The 21,448-nt window shown below is 33.4% G+C and overlaps 2 long non-coding RNA genes across 2 annotated transcripts; both read left to right on the top strand.

Annotated features, from left to right (window-relative positions):
* The first annotated feature begins 3,332 nt into the window (after window positions 1-3,332).
* Window positions 3,333-7,992, top strand: LOC114382091. Its single transcript, XR_003660176.1, has 10 exons — window positions 3,333-3,957; window positions 4,100-4,214; window positions 4,439-4,781; window positions 4,865-5,027; window positions 5,632-5,723; window positions 5,885-5,968; window positions 6,786-6,859; window positions 6,942-6,992; window positions 7,099-7,175; window positions 7,809-7,992. It is a non-coding gene; the product is annotated as an uncharacterized LOC114382091 (long non-coding RNA).
* A 2,957-nt stretch (window positions 7,993-10,949) lies between these two features.
* LOC114380976 lies at window positions 10,950-17,071 on the top strand. Its single transcript, XR_003659907.1, has 3 exons — window positions 10,950-11,440; window positions 11,570-11,762; window positions 16,317-17,071. It is a non-coding gene; the product is annotated as an uncharacterized LOC114380976 (long non-coding RNA).
* Window positions 17,072-21,448: the final 4,377 nt, after the last annotated feature.

Below are 21,448 nucleotides of genomic sequence, written 5' to 3'. Positions count from 1 at the left end.
GCACTTTATATAGCTAGTCTTCTCTTGCATACTAAACCAATAGATTTTTAACAAGACAAATTTTCAAGAATTATTCAACAATTAAAGCAATGAAAAGCATATAAAAGCAAGCTATGACTCAAAGAGAAACCTAGAATGGCTCTAGAGTAGAGTAAAAAAAAACTCAAAAAAAAATTCAAGAAACCTCTAGTTTTGGCACTTGTTTTCACACTAATTTTCAATTGAAATTTTAGAACTAAGATTGGTATAAAATAGACACCAATTATAAAAAAAATTGAGCCAAAACAACAACCACACTTCCCTTTCACTTTTTTTTTCTTGGACACTGATTTTCTTGCCAACTTGTATGATTTTTATTATTTTTTCCCTTTATCCAAATAACTTGGTTCTTTTTTTCTAATTTTTTTCCATATGTCCAGAAAATTCCATAAAACTTGCATCTCAAAATTTGCAGTGACCAATTCCCAGTAATTTTTACAAGTTCGTATGTTCAAGCTGCTAGCACCAGCGATTTCAGACTTCGAATTTTTTAAGCATGGTATATTGATTGCCTTAGGCTTACTTTCAACCTTCCTATGTATGTTGAACTCACTAGGCTTGTTTACCATAGTTTTAGGAGTTCAATATTCACTTAGGATCAAAATTTTAGCCAGAAATTCAATCACCAAAACTCAAATTCACAATAGACACAATCGTAAGGAAACCTTAAAGTTCAAGAAAAGGTTCACAATCAAAGACTCTAAGAATTTTTCATGAACATGTTAAGGACTAATTAACATGCAAGATTTTATTCAAAACAACTAATAGGCTAAAATAATTTCATACACTCATGAACAAGTGAGATAGACAAAGAAACAAGAAAAATAAAATTCAGCACAACATAAGGAATCTTATGTGACAAGTTTCATGACTTCTATGACAAAACTACAATAGGTGAAAAAGTCACTCCAGATTTTTGAGATTTTCTTCTACTTTAATGTTTTTGTAAGAATTTTATGGTTTAGGTTTCAGCCACAAAAAATAGCAAAAAAAAAAAACTCAAAGGAACCTAAACTCAACACAATTCATGGTTCAAGAACAAGAACAAGAAATTTGAACCATAGAAAATCAAATCTAGCTTCTATAGCAAGTTTAATTGGTGGAAATTCTAAAAAATCATGTTAACAACATATAGAACAAGACATGTGAGGAGATACATGGAGAAAAATGAAGAAATAACAATGTGGAAGAGAAGGTAAAGCTAAAAATTAATGGAGGTTTAAGGAGCACCTACTTGAAGCTCTTGTGCTCTGATACCACTTGATGGAAGCTTGCTTGAGAAGCTTCTATAGAGGCTAGATCTTTGAGCTTCAATGAGGTCCTTCAATGGTGATTTTCAACCATGGAGTTGCAGCGGAAGATAAAGGAGAAGAGGTGAGAGGAGGCGCCATCCACTAGGGAATAAGCCATGGAAGGAGAAGCTTCACCACCAAGAGAATGCCTTGGATAAGAAGCTTAGAGATGAAGCTTCAATGGAGAAAAAAAACGAGAAAGGGAGGGGGGAGCACAAAATTGAAAGAGAAAAAGGGGGAGAGAAGTTGAACTTTGAATTGTTTCTCACAAGTTTCTCATTCATCAAAGTTACAACAAGTGTTACACATGTTTCTATTTATAGCCTAGATAGGTTCCTTGAAAAGCTTCCTTGAGAAACTTCCTTTAGAAGCTAGAGCTTAGCTGCACACACCCCTCTAATAGCTAAGCTCACCTCCTTGAGATGAGAAACTAGAGCTTAACTACACCGCCCTCTAATAGCTAAGCTCACCCTCATGCCAAAATACATGAAAATATAAAAAAGTCCCTACTGCAAAGACAAACTACTCAAAATGCCCTGAAATACAAGGCTAAAACCCTATACTACTAGAATGGACAAAATACAAGGCCCAAAAGAAGGAAAAATCTATTCTAATATTTACAAAGAAGAGTGGACCCAACCTTGACCCATGGGCTCAGAAATCTACCCTGAGGTTCATGAGAACCCTAAGGCCTTCTTTAGCAGCTCTAACCCAATCCTTTTGGGGTCTTCTATCCAATACCCTTAGGGGGTAGGATTGCATAAGAAGGTATCATTTGATTTCTCATGCATCGTGCTTATCAAATTCTTGTTTTGTAGGGAACTTTAATGATGAATGATGCTTTGTGGTGGATAAAAGATGGCTCTGTGATAGAAAACTGAATGGGTAAAACACCATTTGGTTCCTTAAAAATATATATTATCACATTGGTCTTTAAAAAATAGACTAAATTGTGATTTTGGTCTTCCATAATTTCAAATTCATAATTTCTTTTTCTTTTGTATTTCTCAATTTTTATGATAGACTCAAAGAGATACTCTACTCCACATGAATTGTTAGCAGACTTTCTTCCTTGCTTGAAAAGATCATTCATCTAATACATCATAAGACATATGCATTAGAGTGAAATATTAAACATCTAACAAGCAAGATCAAGTGTGAAAATATTGTCATAATTATATTCTGGTAAATGGATATAACTAGATATAGTGATTAGTGAGGACACCCTTAAAGAAATCTTAGCAATTAAAACCATTTTCTTCATGTTGTATTTTTTCCCCAAAAGTTAGAATGTGGTAATTCATATTGTGTATAAGTTTCCTTTATGTCCTTTTGCTTCTTTACAATACTTTTTTCTTATTCATTGTAGTTCTATAGTGTCTGAACATTGCTAGTATTGATCACAATTCACATATGTAATTCCAGGCATGTAGCTGAATATGTGAAAAGACTTTCTCCAATCAGCTTGAATAACATGTTGGAAGGGAAAACAAGACAAATTATTGCTCGTATGTTCTTTGAAGTATTGGTGGGTTCCAAGTTTCTAAAATATTTCCATATCCATGTATTAGAATCTTAATAATGTACAATGAATCTATTTTTATGTGACAATGAGAGGAAAAAATTTAACATCAGACCTAATCACAACTGAATAAGATTAAAACATAAAAGTCAAGTGATATTTTAAACTAACCACATTTGACTATTCATGTATGATTGTATAGTTAAGATTTATTCATGTTGTTCTGGTACAAAACACTACTAAAAAAAATTATTTTCTACGACACACATTCTAAGACGGTTATGTGAAACTTTCTTAGAATGTCACGCGGTGACAATTATGTAAATACTTGATTATTCAACGAAGACGATTTTATAAAAACCATCTTAGAAGATTGACATTATAAGACGATTTTTACAAAATCATCTAAAAAATGAATGGTTGTGATTTTGGGTTTTAAAGCCCATTTTCCTTTCGCTCTCACTAGACCCATACCTGCCCACACTCACAAGCCCTAACCAGAACACCACCACATTCTTTTGATTTCCCCTCCCTTTAGCCATGCCCAAATCACGAGACCACCGTGTAACCGTTGTCAACCTCACCACCTCCTTAGCTATGCACCACTCAACATTGTGAACCTTGATGCTATGTTGGGTAGACCCAGAAAACCCCATATACATGAAATCCTTAATGTACATACCAAAATCAAGATCCACCTTCAAATATGGATCTTTTGGTCGAATGTTTGAGTACGAGACCCAAACGCGAAACCCTTTGGAGGCCGAGGAAGGCGCCGAGGTCGCCGACGGCAAAGGAGTTCAACGACATGGCGAAGGCAAGGATGCTGCAAAAGTGAGAAGGGTTGAGGTTGGTGACGGAGGGTATACCCAATGGGGTGAAAGATTTCCTCATATTGGTTCAGTTGCTAGCGATTTGATTTTTTTCATTTTAGTATTCTTAAGTATTTTGTTATTAATATAAGTGAATTTTGAGCTACAGTATAATCATGATAAGTTCCAATCGACATTATGTTTATCTTTTTTATCTTTAGCTAAAGCCATAGATGAATATGCTAGCCTTAAGTCCAAGGTTGGAAGTAATTATGGAGAAGCTGTTGAATAAGTGAGTTGTAATCATTCTACTTATTTTTGTTTCCGAATGCATTTTAACTCGAAATTTCTTCACTTTTTGTTGCTTTTCCCTAATTTAAGTGTATCGTGGATGGGAAATACCAACAACCTATAGGAATTGCTATTGAATGCAGGAGATTAGATAAACTAGAGGAGGCCATTACAAGGAGTGGCAATGTTCAACAAACTCTATCATATTGCATTTATGTATCTCATTCCTTTGTGAACGTTAGAGAGTACAAACAGAAGGTAAGGGATATGAAGATTTTCTAGTTGTATTAGAGTCCTATACACAGTATGTATTTGGTGTTTTTTTCATTCTTTTTTCCAACTTTCAAATTTAGTTGTAGGGTTGTATTCTACTGATGTGGGTTATAGTTTTAATTATCTTTGAAATATATCTCCAAGCTTTGATTCTTAATTGGAATGTTGTATCATTATCAATTGTGTATTCAAATGACTCCCTCGTGAAGTCCGCCAGAACTTCCCTCAATAGCAAGGTCGTCAACCAATACTCCATGCTCCTCACTCCCCTCACCGCCAAAGCTGTTCTTTTCATCATGGATGCCGCCAAGCTCGACATGGTTGATCTCTGTGATGTCAAGATCGTGAAGAAGCGCGGTGGCATCGTTGATGACACCGAGCTCGTGAAAGGTCTCGTCTTTGACAAGAAGGTCAGCCACGCCGCTAGGGGACCCACCCGCATGGAGAATGCCAAGATCCCCGTCATCCAGTTCCAGATTTTTCCGTCCAAAAGCGCATCGAACAAAGTTGAAACTTGGTCGAAAATGGCCTCAGCCAAACACATCCCATGGGGTAATTGCTTTTTTGTCTCTATCATTTTCTTAGCCTCTATCTTTTGGTATTATTAAGGGGAATCTTGTGGTATTTATTTATAGGTCATTTTGTATTTTATGATTTCTTATGGGCATTTCATGGGCCACAAAGGACACGATTCAACAAGCCAATTACTTTGGCTCCCTTACCCGAGTCTCAGCTATTCAAGTTGGGTCCTTCCAGCGAGAGGAAATCTATGCCTCATTCAAGAACCTTCTTCCAATGGTATGATTACAACAATTTACCATTTTTTTTGTTTTTTATTTTTATTTTTTAAGTTACTAACGAAAATAATTGATGGCATTTTTATTTTGATCAAAAAATGACACAGAAAGAACACGGTGGCATTTTTGAAATTAAATGCAACAACTTTGTGACGATTCTAGAAAAATTACCTTAGAAAGTTGTCATTCTAAGATGGTTTTTGATAACCGTCTTAGAATATTTTGCACCTATATATATATATATATATATATATATATAATATCTCTTTCTCTGTGTGGGACTCCCTAAGAAGAACCCTAGCCTTTTTAAACCCTTTTTCTTCGTTCCAGCCAAGCTCTTGTGAATCCTCGCCGAAGAGCCCCAATGGGACGACCAAGGCACCGTTAACATCAACTACTCCTCCTTCGGTGTTCTCTCTGACCCTAACTCCGTTATTGAGCCTTCTCCTGATCCTTAAACCTTTGATTCCGGCAGCGATCTCGAAGAAGATAACATTTTTTCCTTCATTCACCGAATTGAACAGTTTATTATAGCGTAATTAATTTGAAGTTATTGTTATTATTTTGAAATGTGAATAATGTAGTATTCTATTTGGTTGTTGTAGACTTGAAATCAGCCCTAGGAAAGAAGCGAAAGGATGGGGGAAGCGCCCCGCCTCAACCTCTAAGCTAATCCTAGTGGTCCTATCTTACCATAGTAATATTCATTTCTTTTCTTTAGTTCCTATTTTTAAAATTTTTGGAGTTTATCTAGTCAAATTCATGGTGGTTGTTACTTTTTAAGTTTAACTTAATGCGTTGTTTGCTTTGTTTTTTGAGTAAATTTTGTGGTGACATTCTAGGTTGTTGTGTATGCAGGCATAGATGGACTGTTAGATATGACGCGCATTTGTGATGGTATCAGTTGCAAGAAGGAAGGGCAAACTAGGAAAGGACGACAAGGTTAGTTAGCAAAAGCTTTATTATTGACTCATTGGTAATTTGAAAACATTATTTATTTTGAAGTAGTGCTTTTCTTACTCTTTTTTTTTTTGAAATTGTTGAATTGGTACACCAAAGTTGTACTGATTGAAATTGTTGAATCAAAGACGAAGCTGTGGCTTGACCATAGCAAGGTATTGGAATTGGGATGAAAATGGAATTAAGAAATATGGTGAAGGTCTTTCCTTATCGCTTGGGATGCTGCTCTATAGGTAGGTTAGGTTAGGTTAGTTTAAGTTAGCTTTCCTCAATTCTGTTCAATCTGCAGGGTCACATGACGTGGTTACAGTGCCAAGATTCCTTCAAACATAAATTTGCTAACCTCCATGACGACCATCCTCAAAACTCTAACTGACTACTCAGTACTCCCTTCTCTTCCCTTCTCATCTTTTGTCGTGGTGCTTCTGAATTATTATAATATGTCCTTATTTTATTATTTTCTTTTTCTCCTCTCTGTCATCAGGCTTTGATCCCCACTTCTTTTTTCACCTAAATTTCTAAAATTCTAACTGCTAGATAGCACAATTTTGTACCAAATTATCTCCCTCGTTCAAATTTAAAAATCAATGAAATCTATAACTTAGGCCACTGCCACTACTTCCATTGGCCATTCCAGAAGATTAAAATAAATCCCTAATTATTACTTCACATGTCATGTTTATTAAAATGGACCTTCATCGCACATAAACTTCTCGGTATGTTTCAATTCTGGTGGCATTTCTGGTTCAAAATATTGTACAACTTTTTGGAGTCCCATTTTCTATCTTGTATTTGGCAGTTAGAAAATTACCAAACTAAACTTGAAGAAATGAAGAATATGAGTAGGCAGAAATATGTGGCCCACTTAAGAAGGTACACATATATTATTATTATTATGCTAAAAGCTACCAATTATTTTTAATGTATATTGATGATGTTGGTGATTGCTTTGTAGAAAGAGTAGTGGGTTTTCAAGGGGTGCCTCAATGTACAGAGGAGTGGCAAGGTTCATGTTGTTCCTTTGCTACTTATATATATATATATGTGTGTGTGTGTGTAGAAATTAAACATGTTTGCTAATTAGGGTTAAATCCACCTTTAATGTTATGCAGACACCACCAACATGGCAGGTGGCAAGCAAGGATAGCCAGAGTTGCAGGAAATAAGGAGCTTTATCTTGGGACATTCAGTAAGTCCTTCCAGAAAGTAGTTGTTGCATTTCCTCGTACTTCATTGCCAAATCATTCAGAACAATAGTGGGATTTTAGGCTAATGAACACATTCTTGGGACTTTGTTATTAATGTCATAGTATCATAGTATCATGCTAGTGACTACCGATGCTTTCTATAAGGCTGGTCGTATAGCTCTACTTTGGACTGTGCTACAAGTCATTTTTTAAGGCTGTTCTCTCTGGAAAGATTAAAAAAAAGAAGGGATATCTAAATAGTAAATATCTCCACAGGAATGACCTCAAGAAAGTTCAATTTTTTCTATTGCCCTTTGAATTTTGAATCTAATTAAAATGTCAATGATAGTGGATGCTAGTGACCGTCGATGCTTTCTAAACAATAAATTTGCTTTGATTTGAGAATCACATGTTTTTCGATAACCAAGGTTGTTCGTGTCTATGTGTGTGAATTGAATTGGATTCAATTCAGGTTTGTGGTCAATTTCTGAAAATTTTAACAGCTACTCCATTTTATTTTGCTTATCCTGATTATTATGAATATCTGGTTAAAGTGTGGTTGTTTGTACTCAGCTAATGCTTTTTATTTTGCTTGATTTGATGATTAGTTTCCTATTGTTCCTTTTTTTTTACAGGATTATTTTAAAGAAAGTGATAATCTAGTTTCTCTTCATGATCAAATTCATGATTGTGATAGTATCCTATCACAACTGGAAACCCTTCTAAGTGGATTTTAGGTATGTTTTTGGCCTGGCAAGTCTTATCTTGAAACATGAATTTGGCAGATATTGTTCTTAATAATTATTTAATTTTTCAACACTTGTTTTCTTTTGATCACTATGGTTATAGTTGAGTTCAGCTTTATCAAGTTTTCTATCGATTCGTTGTTAACAAAACACAGGTGAACCTGGTTTCATTTCGGATCCTTATATTTTTTCATTGGTAATTTTACACTGATGGTTTTTGCAACTCATGGAGGACAGATAGATTGAGCTAGAGGCTCTAGAGAAAGCCATACAAGAAGGATTAGGTTTGTTAATAATAATTATAAGAAAAAAAAGTGTAGGAATTTACCAAAGATATAAGCTCACACCTTGCTCCTATCTTCTAATACACTAAGGAAAATTGTTGGAAACTTCATCCTAAACCACCCACCTGGAAAAGAAATCAACTAGAGAGGGTCGAGCTTTCTAGACCTTAAATAGAGAAAATGTGGAGCAGAAAAGGCAACTCCAAAAATGATGATACTATCTTTGGTCATTGCCTAAAATTTGACATTCAATCTGGTGGATGTTAGAAAAATTCCCTGATTGGTAAAGGTTTAATGTGAAGCTATATACACAAATGCAGGCAAAAGAAATTGTGTGGTGAAGAAGACTGCAAGAGATGTTTTGAGTTCTTTTCTTTTTGCATCCGTTTCACAATAGTTTCACAATGTTTTTCTAACAGGAAAGAATGATTGTGCTATATGTCACTTTAGCACTGGTGTTTTTTGTAGAGCCTGTCTCAATATTCAATATGGAGAAGGTGAGAAAAAATAGTCCAGCTAATGATAAGGGGCAGCTAAACATGGCAAATGAAATTAAAATTGCTCATGTTGATAGTCTGAAACTCTTCACTATTGTTCTATTTTAGAAATAGAGGAAATGAGAAAGAACAAGGGATGGACGTGCCATTAAACTTTACCCCCTACTTAATTATTTGGGTTTTGATACTATAAATATATTTCAGTTTGTATTATTCTTAGCTAGGGAACTTATAACAGAGAACTAAAATTTACTGCTCAAAAGGCAGAAAGAATATTTGTAGGTCAGTAGCTTACTTAGGATGCTTTGTTTGTAACTTAGGATGGTTTTTAGATTTTAATCTTTTGCACAAGTCAATTTATCGTTATTTCCTATGTTAGTTTTAGGTAGTGTTTGCTAGCTAAACTTCAAAAAAAGAAAAAAGAAAAAGGTGTTGACTAACTTGGTAAGAGGTTCTAATTAAAATTGCTTTTAGTAATTACTCAAATTTGATTGATCAGTTTTAAAGTCAAAACTCAAGCTGGTTGTTGATTGCTACACATGGTGGATGACTACACTCTTAATAAATTTTTCATTCAATTACTCATGCTCCAAACTACACAATATCCTTTACTTATTGACACATGTGTGCTTCATGTACAAATTTAGGTTTAAGATGTACTCTTGCTGATTTTTCTAGGCATAGAACAACATTGGTGACTTTAAGGAACTCTATGTATCTAATCTCTTTGGGGTTCTTGGCTTATGATTGTGAGTAGATTCTGGCCTGTGCCATTTTGTGAAGTTGTATGAATTATTTAACCATGTAGACATTTGAAATTTTTTAAGGAACTCTATGTATCTAATTTCTATTTGGTTATGCTCAGATAGAAATTGTCCTTATAGACATGTCATTGTCAACCCCAAGGCATCTATTTGTGAAAGATTTCTTAAGGGATATTTTACTAATGAGAATGACGTATTAACCAATCATGTTTAATTTACTAGTGAGTTACTAGATAATTTGAATACTTCAATTTTTTCTCTTTTTTTTTACCATGATTTAAGTAAATCAATTTGTGTGCATATGAACCTTATTGTCTTATACAGTCATATTCATGTAGAGATAAATCAATTTTAATTTTCTGGGTAGAAACATGTTATTTATTAGACACTTGGTGGAGTATTATCATTCATATATTATTATTGCTATTTATTACTATATATTTTTAGTATATAACTATTTACTTTTTGTGATGAGTTTATAATTTCTTTACCGTGTAAAAAACAAGATCTTGGTGAGATAAATTGAAGTGATATATATAATTTATTATTACTCAAACATGGAGTGTGTAAAGACTAAGTCATAGGGATCAAATTATGATTCGACCCAAAGGATATACTTACAAAATTATTAGAAAAAATATTCAACAAATGAGAAGTGAAACCTACTAAAACTTGTAATCTTCAATCAATAATTTAGAATATGTTTAAAAAGAAAAAAAGTTATACACCGACAATATAAAATACTTTATATAATTATACAATCACAACTCATTACTCATTATACATGATAAGTTTATTAACTTTTAAAATAATTATCTTAAAATAATTAAAATAATAATTTATGATTTGATTTTTTATAAAACTATTTTACACGCTAAAAAGTAAATAGATATTAAACTCATGTGTTTAAAAGATTATTAAACTAACTTTACTTTTATTTTTAATCAGTACTTTAAAAACAATAGTCAACATTTTTTTAATAAAAAAAGTATCTATGGCTGTTTGAACAACAAAAGAGAAAAACAAAAAGGGACGAATGTGTATAATAATAATTACTTATATGAATAAAAGTGTGAAACGGTTACCAGATTCCAAATCCCCCACACAATTTGCAGTCTTTGCACCATTAATCTTTACGCGTGTCTCAGTCTCAGAGGGATAAGAAAGAGTCAAGCATACAAACCCCGAATAGCAAGCTTACTAGTTTAGTTCCATCTCAATCCTAAGAGTTGTAGTATAATTTTAATCTAGTAACAACATTGTTGAGAGAAAAAAAATTGTAACAGTATAATTAAAAATGAAATGGAATGTGTGTGGTCTGTGCCCCTTTTGGTTTCGTCGAATGAAACGTTGGAGTGACCTTACCCCTTATTCTTATCCAACTCAATTATATATATATATATATATATATATATATATATATATATATATATATATATATATATATATATATATATATAACTCCACATGCCCCAATTAGTAAAACCATCAATCAATTAAATATATGCCCAAATCCCCTAATGTTAGTTGATTTATATATATAAACACTCTTCCTCTCCTCCAAATTAAACACTTATCATGGATGTTAAGAAAGGTGGGTCTTTAGTACAAATGCAAGTGAAGTTGCAGAAGCATAACGAAAAGGAGATGGGCATGAGAAAAGGTCCATGGGCGGTTGGCGAGGACACCATTCTGTTCAATTACATCGCCACACACGGTGGAGGTCACTGGAATTCTGTGGCAAGATGTGCAGGCATGCATGCATCTTAATTATAATTTAATTTCTGCATATGCTAAGTAATAATAGTATATATATTAATTATGAGATTTATCAATTACAGGTCTAAGGAGGAGTGGGAAGAGTTATAGATTAAGGTGGCTAAACTACTTGCGCCCCGACGTGTGGCATGGAAATGTCACACTCCAAGAACAAATATTAATTCTCGACTTTCACTGTCGCAGGGGCAACATGTATGGTATAAAAATATTCTACTCTCTCTCTCTCTCTCTCTCTCTCTCTATATATATATATATATTGTTTTATAAGGTTGGGTGTACACATATATAACATAGTATGGATGAATGAATGAATGTTTTTTTTATAGGTGGTCAAACATGTCAACAGCTGCTAGGAAGAACAGACAACAAAATAAAGAACTATTGGAGAATTGAGTGATAAAACAAGCGAAGCAGCTAAAGTGCAATGTGAATAGCAAACAGTTCAGAGACACGTTGTGTTACGTGTGGATGCCGCGCTTGCTGGAGCGACTTTAGCCCACATCACAGACTGCACATGAGGTATGTTTGGTTGTGCATTTGTTCTGCTTTAAATTTTTTATTGTAGCAGAAATTATAAATTTTATAAATTATTTTCTCTATAAGTTAATATAAATTTGTTTACCCTAAATTGTAGCTTGTTGAATTCTTTTTTATGTTGGAAATTATTTAATTTTTTACTTCCTAGTTTGTTTTCTTTTATTGTTTTGATTTGAAAGGAAATTGAATATGATATTCATAGATAAATTGAATATAAAATTGAATACAATCATGACACTGTTGTGAATCCATTTATATATTTGAGCAAGTTTAAATATGTAAACGCATATGCATTATAAAAAGCAATGCATATTGACAAAGCTCTAACATATTCTTTTCATTATTTTAATTATTTTAAAAAACATATTTTAAGATGGTTCTTTAAAAAATCGTCTCAGAATGATATCATTCTAAGACTGTTCTTTGTAAAACCGTCTTAGAAAGGTATCATTCTAAGACAACTCTTAGCTAAGAACTCTCTTAGAATGATATTCTTCTTAGACGATTCTTCTATAACAAGCATCTTAGAATAATACCTTTCTAAGACGCTTTTGTTAAACAAGTGGCCTCAATAACTTAAGAGGGGGTGAATTAAGTTTCTAAATTTTCCCACTAACAAACTTTAACCCCCATTTAAATGATAGGCTTTAGAATGCAAAAGAAGAAGAAAGAATCAATTTAACAATATTCTTTTAAATGTGCAAGACAAAGTAAACTACACTAAAATAACTGAGATAAGGGAAGAGAGAAATACAAACTTAATTTATACTGGTTCGACCACTTCCCGTGCCTACGTCCAGTCCTCAAGCAACCCACTTGAGATTTTCACTAACTTTGTAAAAAAAACCTTTTTACAACTTCTGAACACCCAAGGAATCTCTTTCCCTTGTATTTAGGAAACTCACAATTCAAGAGACAATGAGTCTCTTGATTACAACTTACTTTCTGAGATGAACAAAAAGATTTCTCTCCTTTAGAGTGGATAATACAATTTGATGTTTTTGGATGAACTCTCAATAGATTTGCAAGTGTAGAAGCAAAGCTTCCAAGATTATTTTGATGATGCCAAAGATTTTTAAAAAGATACATTCGAACAAGATTAAAGAAATCAAGAAGATTCAAGAGAAGACTCAAGATATGCAAGAACCTCAAGAAAAGCATCAAGATAAGTATAAAAAAAATTTTCTAAGAAAAGATTGAGTAACACAATTTGTCCAAAAGAATTTTTCAAAGAAAAATCTTTTACCAGAGTTTTTACTCTCTGATAATCGATTATCACAAGGCAGTAATCGATTACCAGGAGTCCAAAATAGTTATATAACTGTTTTACAAAGTAGTAATCGATTACCATGGGCATGTAATCAATTACCAATATTTTTTAACGCTGAATTTCAAATCTCAAGAGTCACAACTTGTGACAAAATATTTTCAAAATAGTGTAATCGATTACACAATATTTGTAATCGATTACCAGTGGTTCTGAACGTTGGATTTCAAACTTCAACATGAAGAGTCACAACCTTTGATAAAATAAAGTGTGTAATCAATTACACCATAATGGTAATCGATTACCAGTGTCTGGTTTTGAAAAATAAATTGCCAAAGAGTCACAACTTTTAAAGTGATTAGTTTTTGCCAAGAGTCACAACTTTTAACATGGTTCTTCAAGAGCCATCAAATGACTACAAATATGTGACCATGACACGAATTTCACAGAATTGATTAACACTAATTCTCAACATTTTTCTAAGAGTTTTTGTTCAACACTTGCTTTGTCAAGAAAAGTTCATTGGGCAAAAACTTGTGCTATTCTATTTTCTTCCTCTCCTCCATTCTTACAAAAAGCTTTTCAAGAGACCTACTCTTGGTGACTATTTTCAAGAGAATGTCTTCTTGGTTGCAAACACTGAACACAAGGGACGACCAACGTTCCTTGGGTTCATTGCAAGAAGCAGGATTTGCTTCTTGGTTGATCACTGGACACAAAAAACCAACGTCTTTTAGGTTCATTGCAAGAAGTGGGTATAACTTCTTGGTTGTTATCAGAGGACACAAGGGACCAACGTTCCTTGGGGTTCATTGCAAGAAGTGGGAATAACTTCTTGGTTGTAATCACTGAACACAAAGGAGGGAAGTCCTTTGTGGTTCATTGCTTGTAAAGGATTTTACAAGGATAGTGGAAATTTCAAGCGGATTGCTTGGGGATTGGACGTAGGCATGGGTTGTGACCGAACTAGTATAAATCCGATTTTGCATTCTGTCTTTCCTTAATCTCTTTTACTTTCTGTTGTGTTTATATTTCTTTAATTTTACTTCTCCTTATTTGTTATTCGAGTAACTTACAATTAAAGAAATAATTGAATCTAGGGAATATCTAAGAAAGGAAAGTTTTCAATTAGGAATAGTCAACAAAATCTTAATTCAACCCCCCTTCTTAAAATTTTTTAGACCACTTGTCTAACAACAAGTGCTTGCCCAATAGTTGTTGAGACAACATTTGACAATGAAGTTCTCTTAGAATATCTCTCTCTTGCTTTTTAAAGTCAGACACACATATATATAGGCCCTTCGTGCCTTTTCAAAATGGTTTGAAGAGATGTGTCTTTTCAAAAAGTCTTTTATGAAATTTTTCACTGGTAATTGATTACAAGTTTCTAGTAATCGATTACACAGTTATATTTTGAAGGGTCATGACTTTTGAATTTGAATTTCAAGAATTTCGTTGTTGGTAATCGATTCAAATATCTAGTAATCAATTACAAGTTCAAAATTCAAATTCAAAACCCTTTTTAATAGCTATTTTTCAAAATTGTCTTCAGGTAATTGATTACACTACCTGGTAATCGATTACTAGAGCCTTGGATGTCTTGGAAACACTTTGTTTTGAGGCAAGGCTTGATCTTTAGTTAATCTTGAAGCAAGGCTTTGTTTGTTGAAGCAACTTTGTTTGATTCTACTTTGGCATCATCAAAATCATGCATTCATACATTCACATTCTCCCCCTTTTTGATGATGACAATCATTATCAAGTGAATTCTTTTCGACATCATCAAAACCTGCATGATTCACATTCTCCCCCTTTTTATGATGATAATCATTATCAAGTGAATTCTTTTCAACATCATCAAAACCTGCATGATTCACATTCTCCCCCTTTTTGATGATGACACTCATTATCAAGCAAATTCTTTTTGACATCATCAAAACCTGCATGATTTACATTCTTCCCCTTTTTGATGATGACAACCATCTGTAGGTTAGGAGCAACAACAAAAAAATATCTTTCTGTATAGTTTACTCCCCCTTGATTTTGCAATGATTGCTTATATGAGATAGTTGAAGATTTCATAAATTTCATATATAAAAAGTTGTCTAATAAAGAATAGATAATTTCTCTTACTATTTTATCTTTTATCTATCTCTCCCCCTTTGTCAACATCAAAAACAAATCATGAGCAGAGAGGAGAAAATCATTCAGCAATTTATAATGAATTAAAAGAGTAGAGAATGTCATACCATACAAGTATCATTTCATGGCCTAAAAGAAAATGTTACTGCTTATTACAATATATGAGAGTCAAGTGATACCAAAAGGCATTAAAACAAACTATTTTGCACCCACAAAAATACATATCCAGTATAAAACAATCAAAATATAATAATAATAAAAAAACATCAAAAGTTATCAATAATCAATATAACCTTCAAACATAATCATCAAAGACAATCATAACTCTCAAACACAATCATTATAGACAATCAAAAACAATCATCAAAAGCAAATCAAAGACAATAAAAAACAATCATCAAAGACAATCAACATAATTATCAATCATAATCATCAAGGACAATCAAAACTCAATCAAAAATTAACAATTATAGGCAAAAATAATCAAAAGTAATCAATCAAAGACAAGTGACATTTTGGTATCATTTGATACCACTTGTTGGGCTTGTTAATCAAGTGACCTTTGTTTGTTGTCTCCATAGATCACATATTCACTATCTTTGGGAGAAATATGAATAATCTTTGATGCATTTTCCACCATGTGTTTGGAGCAACCACTATCAATGTGCCAACTCTTATCTGTTTTCATAGTCTTTTACCATGAGACCCAAATTTATAATTTTATTTTCTGAATCACTTGATGAATTTATGTTATTATCTTCCTAAGTGATGTATGATTTCTTTTCTTTCTTTTCTTTGAAATTCCTCTTGTTGGATTTTTTCATTCTTCTTTTAAAGACAGGACAATCGAATCTCATGTGCCCAGTTTGATCGCATTCATAGCATTTTGGGGCTAAGGAGAAATCTTCTCCTTTCTTCTTTGGATTGATGTTTGATTTCCTTTGATTTCTTTTGTTTCTTAGAATTTTATTAAATCTCTTCACAAAAAATCTGAAATCATTATCCTCTTCTATTTCAGTCAAGTCCTCTTTGTCAATTTCTTCTTTTGCAAAGGCAATAAAATTTCTACTGATAATTATAATGAGTTAACTATTTCTATTTCTCCTTGTGTTGAACCCTTATTGCAGGAATTTAAAGATGTCTTTCCCAAGGAGATTCCTCATGGATTGCCACCTTCAAGAGGCATGGAACATCAAACTGACCTCCTTCCAGGAGCTTCATTGCCTAATAGGCCAACTTACAAAAGTAATCCCCAAGAGACTCAGCATAAGGATGCACATACTAAATTTGAGTATGTGAAAAGATTGCATGAGCAGGTGAAGGTTCAAATTACAAAGAAGAATGAAAGCTATGCTAGACAAGCAAACAAGAACATGAAGGAAGTGGTACTTGAACCAGGTGATTGGATTTGGGTACACATGAGGAAGGAGAGATTTCCTAAACAAAGGAAGTTCAAACTTCAACCTAGAGGAGACTGACCTTTCCAAGCACTAGAGAGGATCAATGACAATGCTTACAAGATCGATATTCCTGGTGATGATTTTGAACATTTGAGGGAAGATGCTTTCCAAGAAGGAGGGAATGATGAGAATCCTAAAACTGCCCAAATACAAGGACCTATGATCAGGAGTAGGACCAAACAGTCAGTAGATACCCTCCAACAAATGGTAGCAGTCATACTTAACAAGGCCCAGGTGGAGAAAAATGAAGGCCTAGAGGCAGAGACACTGCTAAGAATATTAATCATTGCTGAAGGCCCAAACTAATTTAAAGACCCATACCAAATATGTTCTTTTTTTATTTATAATTTTTTCATTGTCATTTTGGTCCAAACTGTTTTAAAGACCCATGTCTATTTCTATCTTTTCGTTCAGATACTCTATATGTATGGATTTCGTTTTCAATAGAGATACTTTTGGCATTTGATAAAATTTTGTGAGAACTTCTCTCTGGGTTCCTTATTGAATCAATCTCAGACTTATCAAGGTAATCCCTGTGACGTCTACCCTGACTTATCTTCCCTTTTTGGAAGTGACGTCATCCAAAATTTTGTAATTTGTATCAAGCAATCCGCTTCTAGTAAGGATCACATCAGGTAGTTTGTTTACTTTCCTTTCTTTTTTTTTTCAAAATGGTTATTGTACAAAATTATATCCTAATTTTGACAGCCACATAAAAAATGGTTTGGATTATGAGAATGGGTTAGAATGACTTGATAAATTACTTTCACACTTTTGCATAATTGCATTTGGTTATGTTTGATAAATCTAGCTAATAAATTACTTAAAAGTTTATTAAGTTATAAATTAGGAGCTAAAAATTATTAAATTATCCGATTTAATTGAATGTTAGGTAATATTAATTGATAAATGTTAAATGATATAAAATAACATATTCAATATTTTTAATATTTAAATTTTATTTCTAATAACTTATCGTCTTAACAAGTTTCATCTAAAAAAACATCTTAAAATAATGTAAGACATAATTTTGCTTTTAAGTTGCAGTTTTCTAGTTTTCCATTTGTTTTTGAGCTTTGCCCTTTTGTTTTGGTTTTTTAAAAGAAAATAGAAAAAGGAAAGATTGCATGACAAAGGTTCCATCACTATCACTATCACACTGAAGGGAGCAACGCAATGTTCATCATTTGTGTCTAAGCGTGTGGAACTTGCACATGAAATCAATTTGATAAACATGGTGTTTTGGACTTTTGATTTTTTTTTTCTGATTCTGTTTTGGGCTATTAATTTGGTTTGAGAGCTTAATTTTCATATCCAAATAACATATCATGCTTATAATTAAAAATGAAAACATGATATAAAAATAAGAAATATTTTTTGAAAGTTATGTGGCCCTGAGCTCCTAATTTTTAAGCTCGAACCTCCAATCTTAAAACACTACTAGAAAATTAATTTTCTACGACACTGAACCTAAGACGGTTCTACAGAACCGCCTTAGAATGCCACGCGGTAGCATTTTTGTAATTAACAGAATAATTTTATTTTTTTTACGTCACAGAATCTAAGGCGGTTCCTTACGACCGTCTTAGAATGCCACCTAGTGGCAATTTTGTAATAACGTGGAACGACGTTTTATCGATGTTCACATAAAACACAAAACCTAGCTACTGAAACGCGTTCGTGCTCGAAAAGCTTCAATCTTGCCTCTCAGCCTGTGTCTTGCATCTCGTCGTCCGTTGTGCGTGTCTATTGCGCGTGCTACCAGCAGTCATCCCTTGCCTGAGTTCGCGCACTTCCAGCAGTCATCCCTATCTAGTTCGACGTGGTGTGGCTGGGTTTTTTGGTGGGCTGAGTTCGCGCGGTAGCAGGAGTCATCCCTTGCCTCCTACAGTCCCTTGTTCGCCCACAGGTAACGAAATGTGTTTACAATCGCTTGTTCGCCCAAACAATTTTTAGTGTTTGGGTTGAATGTTAGGGCTGGGGTTTAGGCATATTCAAAATTTCTTATGAGTTTGTTTGTTTTGGACTGTAACAACCTTTATCGTTCAATTTTTTTTTCTTTTTGTAAAGGCATCTGTTGACCATGTGCCACTAACAAAAGAAAATTAGATTTGGATTTCGATTTGCAGGCTCAACATGGAAGCACAAGTTTGATAACACCATGGGTGTACTTCACTTCAGTTTCAAACAAAGTTGGTGGCTGCAGCACTAATAATATTCTCTCTCGTTGCACTAGAAGCTCCTGCAATACTTCGTTCCTAAGGTACACTTGGGTTGTCAAAAATTTCTTTTCTTTGGCTTCTCAAAAGAAGAGTTAATTATTAGTTGATATAATTGGGGTTTCATGTTTATACTTTATATATAATAATTGGAGTTAATTAAATTGAACACAGGCACAATCAAATGAACTTTATTTGTAAACAGAATAGATGAATTCTTCTGTGTCTTAGAAACATTAATAGAAAAGAATATGGTACCTTGATAGAAATGTTTCCCTTGTGCTTATTCAGAATGTCTAAGAGAACCCTGGTCCAATATCCTCTGTAGCTTAGCAGTCCAAGGTCTGAAAGGGGTCTTTCAGGTGTGCCAACTTTGCCCTCCTTTTTTTCCAGTTCATATGCTGTTCAATTTTTGAAATTTAAATGAACTTCACTCACACTTTATCACATATAACTAGCAAATACAAAGAGACCAACTTTAGAGAGAGAGAGAGAGAGAGAGAGAGAGAGAGGTTACAGAATGCAATTAGAAATTTTCCATAGCCTTGTATTGTTGTATTACAAAAATGATAGCGGCTTCCCTCATTGGACCAAGTCCATGTGGCACGGTCCATTCTCTTTGCTTTACTGTGAATTGTGATTCTCACACCAACTCAAATGTATTCTTTGAATCATTATATAATGCAGTTATGTATTCAGAATTTGAACCCAAAGTTACACCAATCATACACTAGTTAATCCACCCACTTAGTAGTTGCTTCTTTCATTTTAAATTACTATGCCTTTCAACATAAATTTATTATTAAATTATAATATAAATATTATATGTGTGTATAATGTCGGAAGTGAAGAGAATGGCACACAAAGAATGAAGGATGATCATGGTCTTATCAATGAATAGTGGTGATGTGTGGGAGGAGGGGGAATGAGGTCGCTACAATTGATGTTGGTTTCATAGTGTTAGTGTGGAAAGTTAGAGAAAGGAAATGAAAGCCAAATTCTGATTGATGAGGATGACTTGTACGCGATATACAATTTCAACCAATTTGTGTTGTCGTCCATGAGTATGGTGTGAAGTGTTCTTCCCATTTACTACAAACCAAGTTTTAATGATCTTCTGATTCACATATTACATTCACATGTGTTTCCTTTCTTTTCTTACAACATCTTTTAAACGATCTTTACCCAGACCAATATGAAGAGTACATCTAGTTAAAAATCACTTTGATAGTAATTAATGGCCTAGAGGAACTATTGGTGATGGACGCCTTGATTTTAAACAAGAAGTCAACAACTATGCTTTTTGGATCATTTTTATAGTGGAGGAAAAATGTAGGAAGAAATGATTTTGAGAAGAAAAAAACTTTTTTTATTTGCTGAATATCAAATTTACAAATTGTACTATATTTATACTTGTTATATTTTAAAAATAAGTTTACTCTATCAACCAAATAAAATGAATCCTTCCAACTCACAGATACAATACAGGACCCAGGTGTGGCAGGACAAGCTATGTACCCCTAAGTTTCAACTTGCAAGCTTTGATTCAGTACCCCTATTACTAGATCCAATAAAACTCACTAGAAAAGCCATAGAAAACCAAATTTGGATCTTACAATCTTGGCATATTTCTGATTCTAAGATTAATAAACAATAAGAGAATGAATATTTTGCCAATAATATCCCCTATTATTAATTAAATGTGCATAGCTTTATACAATATGAGAGGCAAGACCTGACTAATACTAAGCAAAAGACCATGTGAAAATTCCTACCGCAAATGGATTGAATGTGATTTCTGTAAATCAAACTCACCAAAAAAAAATTATTAGAGGAAATGAAGCTTGACATCCACCCTCCTTCCACCAAAGGAACTGGTAGCTAGCACTCCTTACCATTTCCAGTCTCTTATTTTTATTTTATGTTAGTGAGAAAAGTCTTATTACTTTATGTTATTCATGTCTTGGTAGTACTTTGCTTTTTAAGATATAGTTTCCATTAGTGTGTTAGCTCTCCTGTTTTTCAACACTTCATTTGTGTATTTCAATGATGCTAATATTTTGTAATGTGTCTGATGGTTGATTTACAATTAAATCTTGTTATTGGTTTCTAGTTTTATTTTTTTTAAATTATGGCCAAGCTACCCTGCCTAGCAATATTTAAGGCAATTTTTTGGGTTACAACCTCTACAAGTCACTCATCTGGTCACAACAGTCTGATTTCAATGAACTTCAAAGCTAAATTTAGCCTTGTCAGAACAATTATGCCATTAGGAATGAAAATGTCCAGATCAATTGAGTCATATATTCAGCCAGACTGACAAATCTTACTTTGGTACCAACTGCCATGTCACTCAAATCATAGTTGCAAAAGAAAGTGTGAAGATGAGTCTTTTCTGGATTGCTTAGCACCTGCAGAGTGCAATTAGATGTAAGGAGTTTGTACACAAAAGATGCCAATATGCACAAATATCTTGAGAGCAGAAACTCAAATTAAAAATGTAACCAATATTACAAATGAGAAGAACAAGAATACTCATAGCACAGCTTATATGCTTGGTAGAAGGGATTTGGAGAGTAA

This window comes from Glycine soja, chromosome 13, assembly GCF_004193775.1.
Source record: "Glycine soja cultivar W05 chromosome 13, ASM419377v2, whole genome shotgun sequence".
In the NCBI taxonomy this organism is placed as follows: Eukaryota; Viridiplantae; Streptophyta; class Magnoliopsida; order Fabales; family Fabaceae; genus Glycine; species Glycine soja.
This window is presented reverse-complemented; position numbering and strand designations above follow the sequence as displayed.